This window comes from Lepeophtheirus salmonis, chromosome Z (assembly GCF_016086655.4).
Source record: "Lepeophtheirus salmonis chromosome Z, UVic_Lsal_1.4, whole genome shotgun sequence".
Taxonomy (NCBI): Eukaryota; Metazoa; Arthropoda; class Copepoda; order Siphonostomatoida; family Caligidae; genus Lepeophtheirus; species Lepeophtheirus salmonis.
The window spans coordinates 13,179,328-13,194,257 of NC_092584.1; positions in this window are offsets into that span (position 1 = coordinate 13,179,328).

The following is a 14,930-nucleotide window of genomic DNA, read 5'->3' on the forward strand; positions in this document are numbered from 1 at the left end:
AGCCACTACATGAATTCCTCTCTTTTCTATTTCTTTTATGATTTGTAAAGATTTTCAATAGCTATGGCAGTGTCGAAATCAAAGTAAACAGGCATTTTCCAGGATTTTCATTGCAACCTGACACTTCTTGTTTGGGCCAAAGACAAAGGAGAGTAATTGTAACTTCTTTTTAAATCTATTTCATCAAAAGACAGCACTCCAGGATGCTTAACTGATCATTCTATAGAGAACATTCTGGAAGAGAAATCAATTTAAAATATTTACTTATAAATATTTATGCCAATACTCTAGTTGCAATGTAATTCTACATGCGTTTACCCTTCATTTTTTTCATCAAAATAACTAAAAGTTTGTTCTCAATCCCAGGTGTACATTTAAATTTTGAAATCAATTTTCTCAAAGTTGATAAAACTGGCAAAGGGAGGGCAAATTTCTTCTGAAGATAATTATATGCATGTCCTCCAGCCATTGACCTCAAAATCAGATAACTTTGAATGTCTTCTTATGCCCAGTTTTTTGAACTTGTATTCATCTTTATGTTCATTAACACATTGACTTGGCTTGATGAAAATCGCTGCTGTAACTTATAGGCTTTAAGGCTTTTGATTCCTGTCTCTTTGATACCTTCTGGTACAGATTTTTCTTTTGAAGAGAAATAACTCGTTTTTGAAGACTACTTATTTTCAAAAGTAATTTTTTCTTCCCTTTCCTCCAGTTAAAATATTCTTCCCCCTCAATATTAGCCTGAACTAGCACATTTTGTATACCTTTTTCTGATGAATGTTCAACTTTCATAGCCTCAGGCAAAGGGGATTCTTCAGAATGATCATTATACTCAATACTCGAATCCAAGTTTTCTTTGCTGATGTTATTGATTAATTTATCAAGCATCTTATTTGTATTTCTGGATAAGAGCCTAGAAAAATTACATTTAATTACAATAAACAAGTTGTATTTACTCGATTTGAATTTGAAAGTATACCTTACTTTTCTTTTAATTTTGGATGTATCAGCCTCGATTATTCTTACAGGATTATCGGTAACTAAGTGAAGGGTGGGAAACGCTTTGGGGTTTAAGCTTTTTCAAACCTTGTTGCTCGAACTTCTTCCATAGTTTGGCATTAGTTCTGTCTTGAAATTTCCTTTCACCCCACTCTTTCTCAAAATGTCAGGAACAAATTTTGGTGGTTGTAACATTAAATGAAGCCTGCCTATGGCAGGCTTCAATCCATTTGCAACGGATATCCTCATTTTTAGAAAATTGATGTTAAGAATATTCCTGATCTGAATTAATGTGAGACCAAAAACAGGTAACCACAGCACAAGCCATAGCAATTCTTTTGCGAGTATCCATTTTACGAGTGATAAATTCTGGAAGATTTTACGAAGAGGAAAACGTGTGGATATCCAATTCTTTTTAAACTTATGTTATGTAATTTTGTAAAATATATGATATATGATCCAACAACGTCACACGTCAGCAACAACAAAAACAACAAATCAAAAAAATTGTTTTGAATATTTTTAATTTCAAAAATTCCCATCTATTCACAGAAAAATTATATTTTCGGAAAGAAATTTGAAAAATTATATATCATATGTTAAATTTCTTGCAAAAAAATTTAAAATATTATATTTTTCTAAAACAATTTCAAAAATTCACATCTATACACAAAAAATTTCAAATATTAAATTTCTTGGAAAAAAAATTCAAAAATACAAAGTTATTCACAAAAAATTTCAAATATATATATATTTTTTTTTTTAATTTCAAATATTAAATTTTCCAGTAAAAAGAAAAAATTTCTTAATTTCGGGAGGCCTTCAAAAGTCCCTGTTTATATCCCTATTCAAACAATTATCATGCATTTCTTATTTTCCTTTGTTAGTATCTTGATTTCTAATCAGCTGGACTCGAAGAGAGGACGAGTACTTTTGTTTGGCTTTAAAAAATATTCTTAATCTTCTTTTCAATTAATAAAAATATGATTTCTCAATATTGCGCAAACAAGACTTATTTGATAGTAATGTTATGGACACCTTTTTTTGACTAACCTGAGTTGACTGTAGCTTGAGATTTTATTTTACTTCACCAAAGCTAAATATGAGATTTTGAACCAAAATTTGTAAGGGCTCTTTTTCTGTTTGGTATTCCGGCTCACCAGTCGCGTCGTTCGGAAGACTAAAAAGCCATCAGTGCTTCTTATGAAAACTGGAAAGCTTTCATAGCTCAACGTACTAGAGAGGATAAAGGGATTGATGGGATGGATCTATGAGCTATTTTAATTTGTGCTGCTACTAGATATGTAGCTTTGTTTTAAAGATTCCCCGGCTGCATGGTACTTCCTGGGCTTAAGCTTCGGATCTTATAAAATATTTCCCTTTTTGGTCAATAAGATATTAAAATACTTTTTTAGCCATCATCAATATGTACAATAGACACTGTAAGAACATCCCAAGCTGACAAGTCAGGATTTTTTTTAAACATTTTGTCTCACTTTTAATTTTATAATTTTTTATATAAGGTACTATATTTTCTGATTTCTGTTGAGGTATAAATATATAAATTTGTTAAATGTGTAAGATTTTAAAGAGAAAATTAATTTTAGACTCTCTCGGATATTTATAGTTTATTCTAAGCACAAAACTTCATTTATTCATTTTACAAATGTGTATATGTATATATATCTGCATCTGTGAACATATTAAGACCTAGTTGAAGAAAAACATATGTATGTTGACCGTAAGAAACCATTCAACTTTTGGAGGTTAAGCTCAGAGAAAAAGTTAAAAACGCATAATTCACCATAACTTTGGAACACATGGGGATACATAATTCAATATCAATATCAAATTTTTTTCATCTATAGCAGTAAAGTTTTTTAACTCTATGAGAATTCAAGATGATTATTTTTCCCCCATTGATATGTTTGTTACTTTTTCATTAAAGTAAAGTAGGTACATACTTCAACCAAACATTACCTAGCATTGTTATTGTATTTTTACAGGCAAAATAAACGGACTGTATTCATTTTTTTTATTCTTATAGCAAAATAATGACGTCAAGGGCTGATATATATAATGATACCATTTACACAAATTTGTTCCATGTGTCTTGGTCTAGTATGGATCCCTTTTTTAGCCTAACCCCTTTAAAGTTTTGGGCTCGATGTTAAGATAAAAGCTACTAAATTAAAATTGTATTACTCAAAAAAAAAAAAAAGATTTTTCCAATGATACATTTTGCCACTTAGTCGAGATAAAATTATAAAATCTTATACATGCATCTGGTTCTAGATAATCTCTCGTTCAGATTGTCAGCACCAAAGTTATAAACCAAGTAGTGAAACAAAGACCATGTGATCAAATTTGTACAAGTTAGTGGTCGTGTTGAAACTTTTTTGACCGTTAGGAGCGTTAAATATTATTCCATAACTAACTATTAGTGATGAAACGATTCAAAAAAATAAATCCAAATGCCATTCCGATTCTTTAATATTTTAAATGATAGTTAAAAAATACCATTTTTTACAGGGGTGTCCACAAGATAATATTTTAGGAGAGGCTTGGTTTTTGGATTTATTTTTTTTAAATTTCAAATAGTAAATTTTTAGAAAAAAAAATCAAATATACAATTTGATATTTAAAATTTCTTCAAAATCAACAACAACAAATAACTTTAAAAATTAACAAAATAAATTTACAATAAAATATATAGTTATTCAGAGAAAATATAATTTTTTGGAAAAAAATTTTTTGGAAAAATAACCAATAATTCCTTAATTAGGGGGGCTATTTTTTCATAAACAATAAGTTAAATACCAGTAATAAATAAGAATCGAAATCGCAAATTAAACATTATTTTCCTAATCCCCATCCCCGATTCCATAAAAACACCGTATTCCCGAGTTTGATTATTTTTTCCATCGCGACTAACTATACAACATACATGAATTCACCTGTTGAAGGGAATTAACAAGGTAAATTCTGCAAAGGGAAGTAAAAGTAATACAAAATAATACAGTGCCTTCATTTGCAGTATCTTAAAAAACCAAAAAATCAAATTTCAAATATTAAATTTTTCACAAATTTTTTCCTAAAGTAATTATCTAATTTCGAAATATTATAATTTTTTTTTTAATTTCAAAAATCAACAACTGTTGACAAGAATATATTATTAATATCTACAACTATTTAAAAAATTGGTTTTTTCTAAAAAATCCATATATATTTTTCAAAAAAAATCAAAAATTCATATATATTTTCAAAAAAATTCAAAAATACATATTGTGTTCTCCAAAAATTAAAATTTTTGAAAAAAAATTATTAATTTAATATTTAATCTCAAAAAATTAAATTTTTGCAAGAAAAAATTCAATCTTTTGGAAAAAAAACAAAAATACACATCTGTTCTCAAAAAGTTAAATTTTTAGAAAAAATAATACAAAAATCCAAATTTATTCTCAAAATTAAATTTTTGAAAGAAAAAAATAAAAAATCGATATTTTTTCTTGTTTATAAGAATTACTTCGAGTTCAACCAGTTATATTTTATTTTCGAATCAGGTTTGATTTTGGAATTTTTTTGAAAAAAATAACATTTAAAATATTAAATTTGGAAGAAAAAAATGTCCAAAATCTGCAGTTATTCACAAAAAGTTAAATTTTTTCGAATAAAAATCAAATATTAAATTTCTTGGGGGAAAAAAAAATCAAAAATTCATCATTATTCTTAAAAAATTTTTTTTTATTGGAAAAAAATTCAAAAATTAAATTTCAATTATAAATATTTTTGAAAAAAAATTCAAGTATGAAATTTTAGGAGAAAAATTTTAAAAACTATCTTAAATTTCATATTTTCTAGTAAACAAAAAAATTATAATTTTTTGGGTGAGGCTTTAGCACATCCAGCCCACCCCCTGCGGACGCACTTGACTAAGAAGTAGGCTCTAAATAATAAGATAATTTAAAAGCTGACTAGTAAATACTGAGTGGTGAGGACAAAACCAAAATATGGTTCCACTCTTTATTTGCATTCCTTTTAATAAATGATTTTAATAATATAGTCATGAAATTACATCAAAGAAATTATAAACATGAAGACAATCTAATGTATAATATTTTGTATGAGGAATTAACATTTAATGATTCAACATAATTCATTTGTACTAGCCAAAGAGAACAAGGCTGAGATCAACATTGATGCTTCGAAGACTGTTCATAGCCATCATCGTCTCTTCTGAAAAGTTGTCTGCAGACATTTTTGAACGGATTGAGGAGTATGCAGCCCTCAAAGCATTCTACAAATTACGTCCACAGAGCAACTTTTTTCCTCCCTCTCCTCATTCTTCCGTCCTTGAATTTCGACAAACTCCCAAGTCTCTTCATTGGATCCATCTGTTCGTCACTCTCTGTAAAAGAGTATTCACTTGGTTCATGGAGAGGAGGAGTTGAAAAATAAAAGACGCAAAGTAAAGCTTGTTCGACTTATGCATATTTTGTTCCAATGTCTTTGGGCTTTTAAATGTGTGGCGATAACATAAAAGCAACATGGGATACTTTTTTTGCGACAGTCTCTGTTGATTTGAGTCCTATAATTTACATTAATTCAAGAAAGTGATAAAGTACTTAGGAGCCCTGGGTTTTTTTAGGTAAAATGACCTGATAAAAAACATAAAAGATACTGACACGTCATGACATGAAAATCATTATTAAAGAAGAGTGCATAAGTATTCATGTTGCAAGAATAACCAAAATAAGTAAGGGATAAGCTGTTTAAAAACAAGACTCACCAACAGAAATTGATTAAATTGATGATCTCAAAGTTTGATATAAAGTTCAAATACCGCACGATCAAATTGACTGAACTTGTATATAATAAATTCATGTAAAAAATTAAGCAAATATCAAACATATTAATAACTTTTTTGACAGTTTTTCTGTGGCTTAATATTTGACTCTTTCAAGAATTCTCTTCGGTTTGTTATTGAACATGGTTCTTCAATTCCAATTAGCATTTTTTGTCGATCCAAAACTAATCATTATGAGAAAGTATTCCAATCAATTATTTTTTTAAACTACCCCATGAGCGTGTCTTTGACTAAATGGGATCAATGGTTTTTATCAAGATGAAAAATTTCCCATTTTGAGTAAAAATTGACAACTATTTTTTTAGACGCTTTGTGACATCAATTTTGAAGGTACGTACCAAATATTGTGATTGTATTGCATTGATACTAATCTCCCTTTTAAACAACCATATTTTGTTCATTTTGTCTTAAAAACTCGGATTCAACTCTAAACGTTTTCCTCTTTTATAGGTTCTATTAAAAATCACAATTTTGATGCTAATATCCAAGGGAAAAAATTGAAAGTGTCTTACATTTTAACGTCATTGGAAGAAATCAAATAAAGGTCACGTTTTGGGAAATTTGTCGTGAATAAAACTAATATGATGCTTTATTTGACTGAATTTTTGTACAATTACATATATTTTTGTAGGAACTGTATTCAAAATAACTTTGTAAATGATTTATCTTTTGAATGCTGAAATTTTTTTATGCATTGTTATTACCTTTAATTTTCATCTATATATTAATTTCATTTCAATATATGACTATGAATCGAAATTATAATCAAAAACGTTATTAAAAAAATAAGGCATAAAAGGGCAAACCTACGGCGGTTGAAAATTTTAATGCTCCTTTTCATATTCTATGGCTTAGATACAATAATAAATATGAATTTTAGCCGGTGGGCGTGACTTCCAAGACCTGAATTTTGTTGCATAAGGTTATTGAAAATGTCAAAAGAGCCCTTTTTTTCGAGTGTGGATCCCCCAAAGTTATGTCAGTTGGTCACCTGAGGGATGTCCAACTAGATTATATATATATATTTTTTTTTAATTTCAAAAATACATAACTATTCACAAAAAATTCCAATTATTACATCTTTCGAAAAAAATATTTAAAAATCCGTAAATATTTAAATTTTTGGAAATAAATTTCAAAAGTCCACAGCAATTCACAAAAAAAAGTCAAAACTCCATATCTATAAAATAAATTTTTTTGAAAAAAATAAGAAATATTAAATTTTTTGTTTTGCTTTTGGTACAGCACCCCCCCCGTTTACCCCCTTCAGACCCCCTGAAACTGTATGAAACATATTCTTCATTAAGATGTTTTCATCATTCTTATTAAATTCTTGTCAAAGACATATTATATACTGATAATTGTAAAAAATATGACCGGGTATGGTGTAACCAGTGTAAGTCCGTGTTAGACTTCGAGAAAAATTGAGGATCTACATCGTAGCAATTCCAGCTAGTTATTTTATTTCCTTCATTTCACTTCGTGCTGATGAATACATTAATTACTTTTCCATGCCCGAGGCCCAATTTGAGTTCTGATTTTGTTTAGTTAAAGGAGTCTATAAATTATCAACTCACGTGTTATATTATTGTTTTAATTACTAAGTGAACACAACATTTGTAACGTCACTCAGCTGAGCCAATCAGAATGCAGAAGATAAATGCCACACCTTCCCTTTCCATCACCTTGTCAATGACAAACTTTTAATGTAGGTTTATCAATAAAGATGTGAAGAAGAGGCCTCTTCAGGGATTCTGGAAAACCCCAAGTTGTATTATTGCTTTCTTCTTCTTCTAAATTCTTGTGAAGGACACAAATAACTCCTGCAATGCAATGTAAATATGTTTTCCATTCATGATACACCAATTTAAAAAAATAAGATACTTAATTACTTTTCAAAAAGTCCCATTTGTAAGTGTTTATTGACATTCAAGCTATTCCTTTCATTTTGTTGATGCTTATAAATTACTTGAATGAAAAACACATATTGAAATGAAGAAATGAGTTCGGTAAAGAGAATTGTCCATCAGGACTTGACCAGGTACATAAGAGTTCCAACAAATTCAGTGGCGTCCGCAGTTGGTGGGCTGGAAGGCAGTAGCCCTCCCCAAATTAGGAACTTTGTGATTTTTACCAGAAAATTTAATAGCTGTGTATTTTTTCTAGAATAATCAGGCAATAATCCAATTGTTTATGTAGATGTTGCTCCAAGCACTCATGAAGATCAATGGAGATGCTACGCTAGATATAGAGAATATCTTCTTTTCATAACTAGAAGGAATTAGGATTCGCCAGTACTATTAGCTATTTAAGATACAGAAAATCCCTGAGATCATTTATCGAATTTGTAAAATTTTGAGTTCTCGAAGCCGGTTCGGATCTTGGATCTGTTTGTATTATTAAATTCTACTTAGACCGTAGCTGGGTACTTTGGATCCGGATCCAAGACTCATCCTATCTCTAGTCCAACTCCGTATGTACCAATAATATGGGCAGGAAGGGCTCCGATCTTGAGCCTTAATTATAATACGAGGCCAATATGGGCTTGGACTTTTTAAAACCCCAATAAATCCTTTATAAAAAAGGAAAGATACATGCCCACCATACCTACATATAGTTAAAATCATTCTTAATTAATTTTAATTTCTTGATGTTCCGGGCATCGCTGGGCAAACCTACTCTAGTAATTATTAATTATAAAAATATAGCATTTTATTAATACTCTCATTGTGGTTCTCATCCATCGTTAATTATAATTATTATAATTGATTTTTGTTTGATTTTAGCTTATGTACAGGAGGCAATCATGAATTATTATCAATATATATATTATTTATTTTTGCCTTTTATCAAAACAATTTATATCATCTGAAAATGATACACTCTTCTTTTTTTTTAATAAAATGCTGTCTAATTTCTTCAAATAGTTTTTGTTCTTTTTAACAGCCTCAATAGAGGCAGTACTTCTATTTAAGGCAACCTCCTATTTATTTTCAACAGGCTCCCTCCTTTAAAAAATAACTGAGCCAACATGTTTTTTCTAAGTTGTCCTATTTAATGGAAAAGTTGACCTGTGGCATAGACAATATAGGCAAATACTAAGTGTGCCGTTCATTCAGGGGTACCATAACGCGAAGGGAAAAAAAGGATACCCTGAACCTAAACCAACTTTAGGGTCGGGCTTAATTTTTCCAATATTATAGTTGGGGCAAGTTGGGCCTATAAAACTAGGGACTGGTCGGTCTTTAATTTTTAATTGTCAGCCCCAGTTGCCTTTCCTTTTTTTCATTTTCTGGCTGATTTTTTTTTTTTTTTTTTTTGAAAGGCCTCTGATTGGTTTTTAATTGCTTAGCTAATTTTTTCAAAAAGTTTTAAATTCCTTCTGTCAGTTCATTTTCCATATACCCACAGTGGTCCTAGTTTGTCTATAGTGTTAACCTCTTCAGACAGGTTATTCTGTTTTTATTATTATTATTTATCGTTAGAGACATTAATGCAAGACTTTGGGGGTGGAGGGGGGCTGCTTCCCGTGTGAGAAGATAAAATTAGTCCCGAATCACTTGTTTATATTTTCGGGTACAACCCGACCAGAATAAATTGTTCGGCCAGTTAATAACTGTATTTCTTAGTATTAAAATAATTAGTCCATATCAAAGTTGTGCAGTTGTAATATTTTTATTTTATAAAACTTACCTACAGTTTTCTTTTTGTACATAGTTCCATTTTATATTTTGTATTGGCATAAATGTCTATGGCAATTAATATATTCAGCTTTATGTAACAGTATAATATTAAATATACATATTATTGGCTAATATTTTGCATAAGGCACCAAATTTATTTTGATTGGCTCTGTTCGATTGCATAGATGATCATAGTACCATACAAATTAAATTTAAATAATGAAAACAAGAGTAGGGAGAAGCGTTTTTGTTTTGTTTTTTCAAGTTGATTTGCCTGAAGCCCACAAATAAGTAACTAAATTTAACTAACTCGAAGATGAATCGACTAGAGTTATGTAGGTACTCAGAGACTCACAACTGCGAATTTTAGTTAAGACAAATGATTTGAATTTAATATTGCAATAATAAATCATCCATGGTGTACTAGGCCCATTCATCAAGCTGTGTATGCTACCGGGCTTTAAAAAAACATGAATATGAAAGTATAATATGAAATTTGAGTATATGAATATCTTCCCACGCTCTCCAGACAATTATTGATAGACATTGAAAAAAAAGGCTATGTTAAAATTTAAGACTAAGAACTTTCATATTGAGCAGTAATAAAGATTGAAGGTACTTATGTCGAGTTAAAATTAATTTATGTGCTTCGGATAAGCAAATTAAATAAAAACTTCAGAAGATACTAGATAAATAAATGCATTGACGTTCATTAAATCTTGTATTGTATCCATTACACCTTATTTGTGATTTTGAAGGCTATTTTTAGATGACTGATTTTTCAGTGAATGGTACAGTTAAATGAAGTAATGGGTTGAAGAAAAAAAATAGACAAAATAAACTATATTTTAGTCAACATCAAAGATAATAATTATACCTATAATCTAGAAAAAAAATGTAGTCATCTTCGGAAAAAATAGTCAAAAAGCTACCTCTTATGGACAATAAGAAAAATGAACGTCTAAATGAAGAATGTTCATACATTTTCCCCCTTCATCGTACTTTTTTTTTTCGTTCAAAAAATGAACGGAAAGAATGAACACCTTTCATTTTAACATAGAAGAAACATCAAAGCTCCCAATATATAATTTTACTTTTTAATTTATATTCAAGAGGATTTAGACAACTTTCACATCCTTACTCATGGACTCTTAATTCATGTAACATTTGCTCATGAGTAAAAATTGCTTATGAGCGTAGTTATTAAAACTCATTTGTTACCATATTTATCTATGAATAATAATGCAAGAATGTTAGCAAGTTGGATGTTTTTCTCTTGGAAAAAATTATCAATGATATCAAATAGCAACTCTTCTCTAGTATTTATTATAAGATTTCTTACAAATATCCTTCCTTCATCTTTGACAAAAGGAAACATAAGTGAGAAGGGTATATTCATTTTCTAGTAAAATGGACTCATGCATTAATGTTGCACAATTAAAAGAAAGCAGTTAAATTGACAAGAGACTATCATGGCTTAATTACAGTGGATGAGGAACAAAAATAATTTCTACTGAGTTGCGTTCATGAACACAAGATTATTGTAATCATGATCCTCCCTTCATCGTACTTTTTTTTTCGTTCAAAAAATGATCAAACGGGCCTTCAGTGTAATTGCCTTTCTTTTTCTTAATTAAATGAACAAGCCTAGAATTACGGAACCTGGGGATCTACGTCTTATTTCTAGTAAGTTTAAACCTGATATGGAGGAATCTAATATTACTTACTATCCCTACTCTAAATACACCCATCCGATTATTTTCATAAACTGTGTGGGGGAGGCTAAAAAGTATATATTTTAGCCAAGGGAGCACCAGTTTGAAAAAGTTTGGGAAACCCTGAATTAAATGAAGAAGTAAATTTTATTAATCGTTTTTGATCCTCTACTATCAAGGGTCTTATTGGTCTAGCGATTCTTGGTTCTTGAACCGCTAGAAATGGAACTGACAATGTCGAACCGAGACCGGCATATAGAGCTTATCGACCTCGGTTCTTGTGCAATATAATATATACACTAGATATTATAAAAAATATACCAATGTTTTTTTTTTACATCCCCAGCAGGCTTGGACATTGAGCGGAATAACGAACGGCATTCACTCTTTACGTTCATTCTTGAAAGAATGAACGATGAATATTGATTGTATGAGTAAAAAGCAATAAACATGTATTCATAATAGGACAATTAATAAGAATTCAAGACTAAATAACCTGCAATACATCACCAATATATATAGTTTACATTAATCATTTCAAAAATAGATGCACACACCAGAAAAATTAATTTTCATAACTTACACATTATCAGATTGAAGTTTGGATAGATTTGAGCTTGTTTTTCGATAATATTTTTTTGCCTTCCTATAGGATGTTGTCATGGAGTTGAGAAACCAATGGTTTTGTCCATCACGTTGAAGAGGATTTGAGAAATCTTGCCAAGAATTCTTGCCCATTCGTGAGCTTGATCCCACACAGTATCAATCATTGTTTTGATTGTAGTTTCTGAGCTCTTTCTTGACTCTTTATGGTGGATTTCTTTCATATGAGCAACGCTAGGGTGTTATGATGATTTAACTCCTAGACGGTTCAAGGAAATGCTGAAGTATAAATATTTTTTTAAATTGTGTACAGGGTCGAAGATGAGATGAATATTTCTATTGATGTTGTGAGGATGAGTAATTGAAGGCTGGAGCTCACTACAACTAAGAAAATGAGTGAAGAACTTTCTGTTGACTTGGCAGTTATCAACTAACATGGCCACAACGATAAATCTGATTTGATAGAGGGTTTTCATAATCGTTTATTGGCAAAAAATTGAAAAAAAAAGAAAAAAAAAAATCAGAAAATGACAAATACTTCATTAAAAACCTTAATTTTTATACGTCAAATTTTTATAGAAGCGAATAAGTAGACAAATTTCTACAAACTTTATTTTATTTATGAATCCAATATTTCATTGTAAGCTCATTTTTTTGCACATGAACAAAAAACAACAACACAAAATTGCAATTTTTACTGATTTCTTTTTTTCCCCATAACTTTTTTGTTTTTGGATAAATTTGGAAACCGTATTTATTCGTATAGTTGTTTTTCGAGACGCCAGTAACTTTTTAATTTATAACTCAACCCCCTAATGTACATAGTCTTCTTGAGCTCCAAAAAAAAGTTTTTAAATTCAATTATTCATTTATATTTAATGGAGATACATTTTTAATATTTCACCAAGCTTAAGTTGTTGTTTTTTTCAATCTGTTGCTTCGTTTAATTGCACCATTCAGTAGAAAATAAGTTATCTCAAAATAGCTCCCAAAATCACGGATAGGGTTGATTGAATAAAAGGTATAATGGAGGTTAATGGACTTATTTATTTAGAAGTTTACAACAAATCTGTCAATGCCAAGTACATAATTTCAACCCGACAATAACACCTTCAATCTTTATAACTGCACAATATGAAAATACTAAATCTTTAACTTCTCCTTTTTTTGAATAACTATCGTCTGGAGAGCGTATACTCGAATTTTATATTATATAATTCAATTGTAGGTATTTAAAAATATCCCCTTTTGTATAATACTGTACTCTGTAAATCATGAACATTTCATTCAATTATCTAGATTTTGAAAAAAGTTGAGTGATTTTATTGAAATATCATATTTTATTAGATGATGATTTTGGTATAGGTTATAACATAAACACTTCGAAAAAAAAGGCGTGAAAATTCGATGATATATGATAATATTAAAGTTAGAGACATGATTTTGTCATCAAAATGCATTTTTTACCCTTATCTATTAGTTAAAACAGGTTTAAAAGGGTGAAAAAAATAGAATTTGAAATTTTTTGTAATATCAAATAGTGAGATTAAACAAAGTAACAAATTTAAATGAAATATTAAGAATTAATCTTCATTAAGAGTATAAATGACGTTAAATTTATTTTCCAAGTATTAGTTACAAACATCCATCATTTCTACGGAGATTCCCAAAACACTTTTTACTTTCTGCACACGCTTCTTGCAAGATCTTTCCTCTCCGTAAATCGGCATTTTGTAACATACCTATAGTCGTATCTACCTAAAATTATGTCTGATTCCTATTATCATGAAGAGCTTATGAATGCATTTTAGAAATAAATATCTTTATAAATAGCTCAACCCTTACAATTATTCTGAGATCTAAAAGAGACTCTAAGCAGGAAGTCATCTCTATTGTATATCGCAACCTTTCATTGAAAAATAAAGGTTATGTGCCCTCACTCTATATACAAGTAAGATTTTAAATTATCCATGTTAGTTTGTATTTATATGCAATGTCTATTCTTTAACTGTATTCATCTCTGACTCTGAATCTCCTACCATCCCTTTCTTCCTTTTCTATCCTCTGTTCGAGCTCCTCACGGTTAATGTTGTGTTAGACCAGTCTTAGGGTCGGTACAAACAGTCTTTGGGTTAGGTCCTTTGGACGTTGAGTGACACCACCAATAAACGAACTTTATATGTTTTTAGGACTGAACTGGACCAGACGGGACTGCAATTTTCAGTCCTAAATAACTACTGACAGATCCCCACTTAATGTGCGTCCCCGTTCTCCTAGCCCCTCATCAATTTAGTGATGGGCATGGTATATTTGTTGTGTATCACAATTGTTTAAGGACTCTAGTCAAAGAGTGGACACTCAAGGCAAGGAAGGTAGGATTTAGTAGTTCTCAGTTCTTATTAGCTTAAAATTAGAAGCTGCTACATGTTCCTCCAGACACGCAACCAGTTTGAAGTGGCCGTCTCCCCTAGTGAAAATAGAAGAATAAGGGTCACACCCTCATAACAATAACACGATATTATAGGTAAGTGTTAGGAACATAGTCTTCCTTGTTTTTAGATTGAATTGTTTATTGTTCCCTTAACCGCTTTTTCCCTAGGGTTCTTTAGTTTTAGCTAAAGCCAATCAGAATTGAGAACTACTAAATCCTACCTTCCTTACTTTGAGTGTCCACTCTTTGCCTAGAGTCCTTTAGTTTTAGCCATAGTCAATTAATGTCCCTTTTTGGTGCACTAGTGTCGACTTGTAAATATATTGTATTATCCAAGGTAACAAGAAATTCATGTATGATCATGGTTTGATGTACATCTTTTAAATAATAATCCCTTTAAGTATAACTTAGTATATGATCCGTTACTTTCATACTTAGGTAGCGTTCTTGGAAAACTACAATATTAAAATACACAACCCTTAAAGCCTTCAAGAATCTAAATTAGCTGTAATTAGTGATGTACCGGTCCTTATTTATTCGGTCCAGTTCATTCCAATTTCAGGAGTGGTCCTTAAGACTGTAAGTACTAGAACTGATTAAACCAAGAAGAAATAAAGACGTAACGAAAG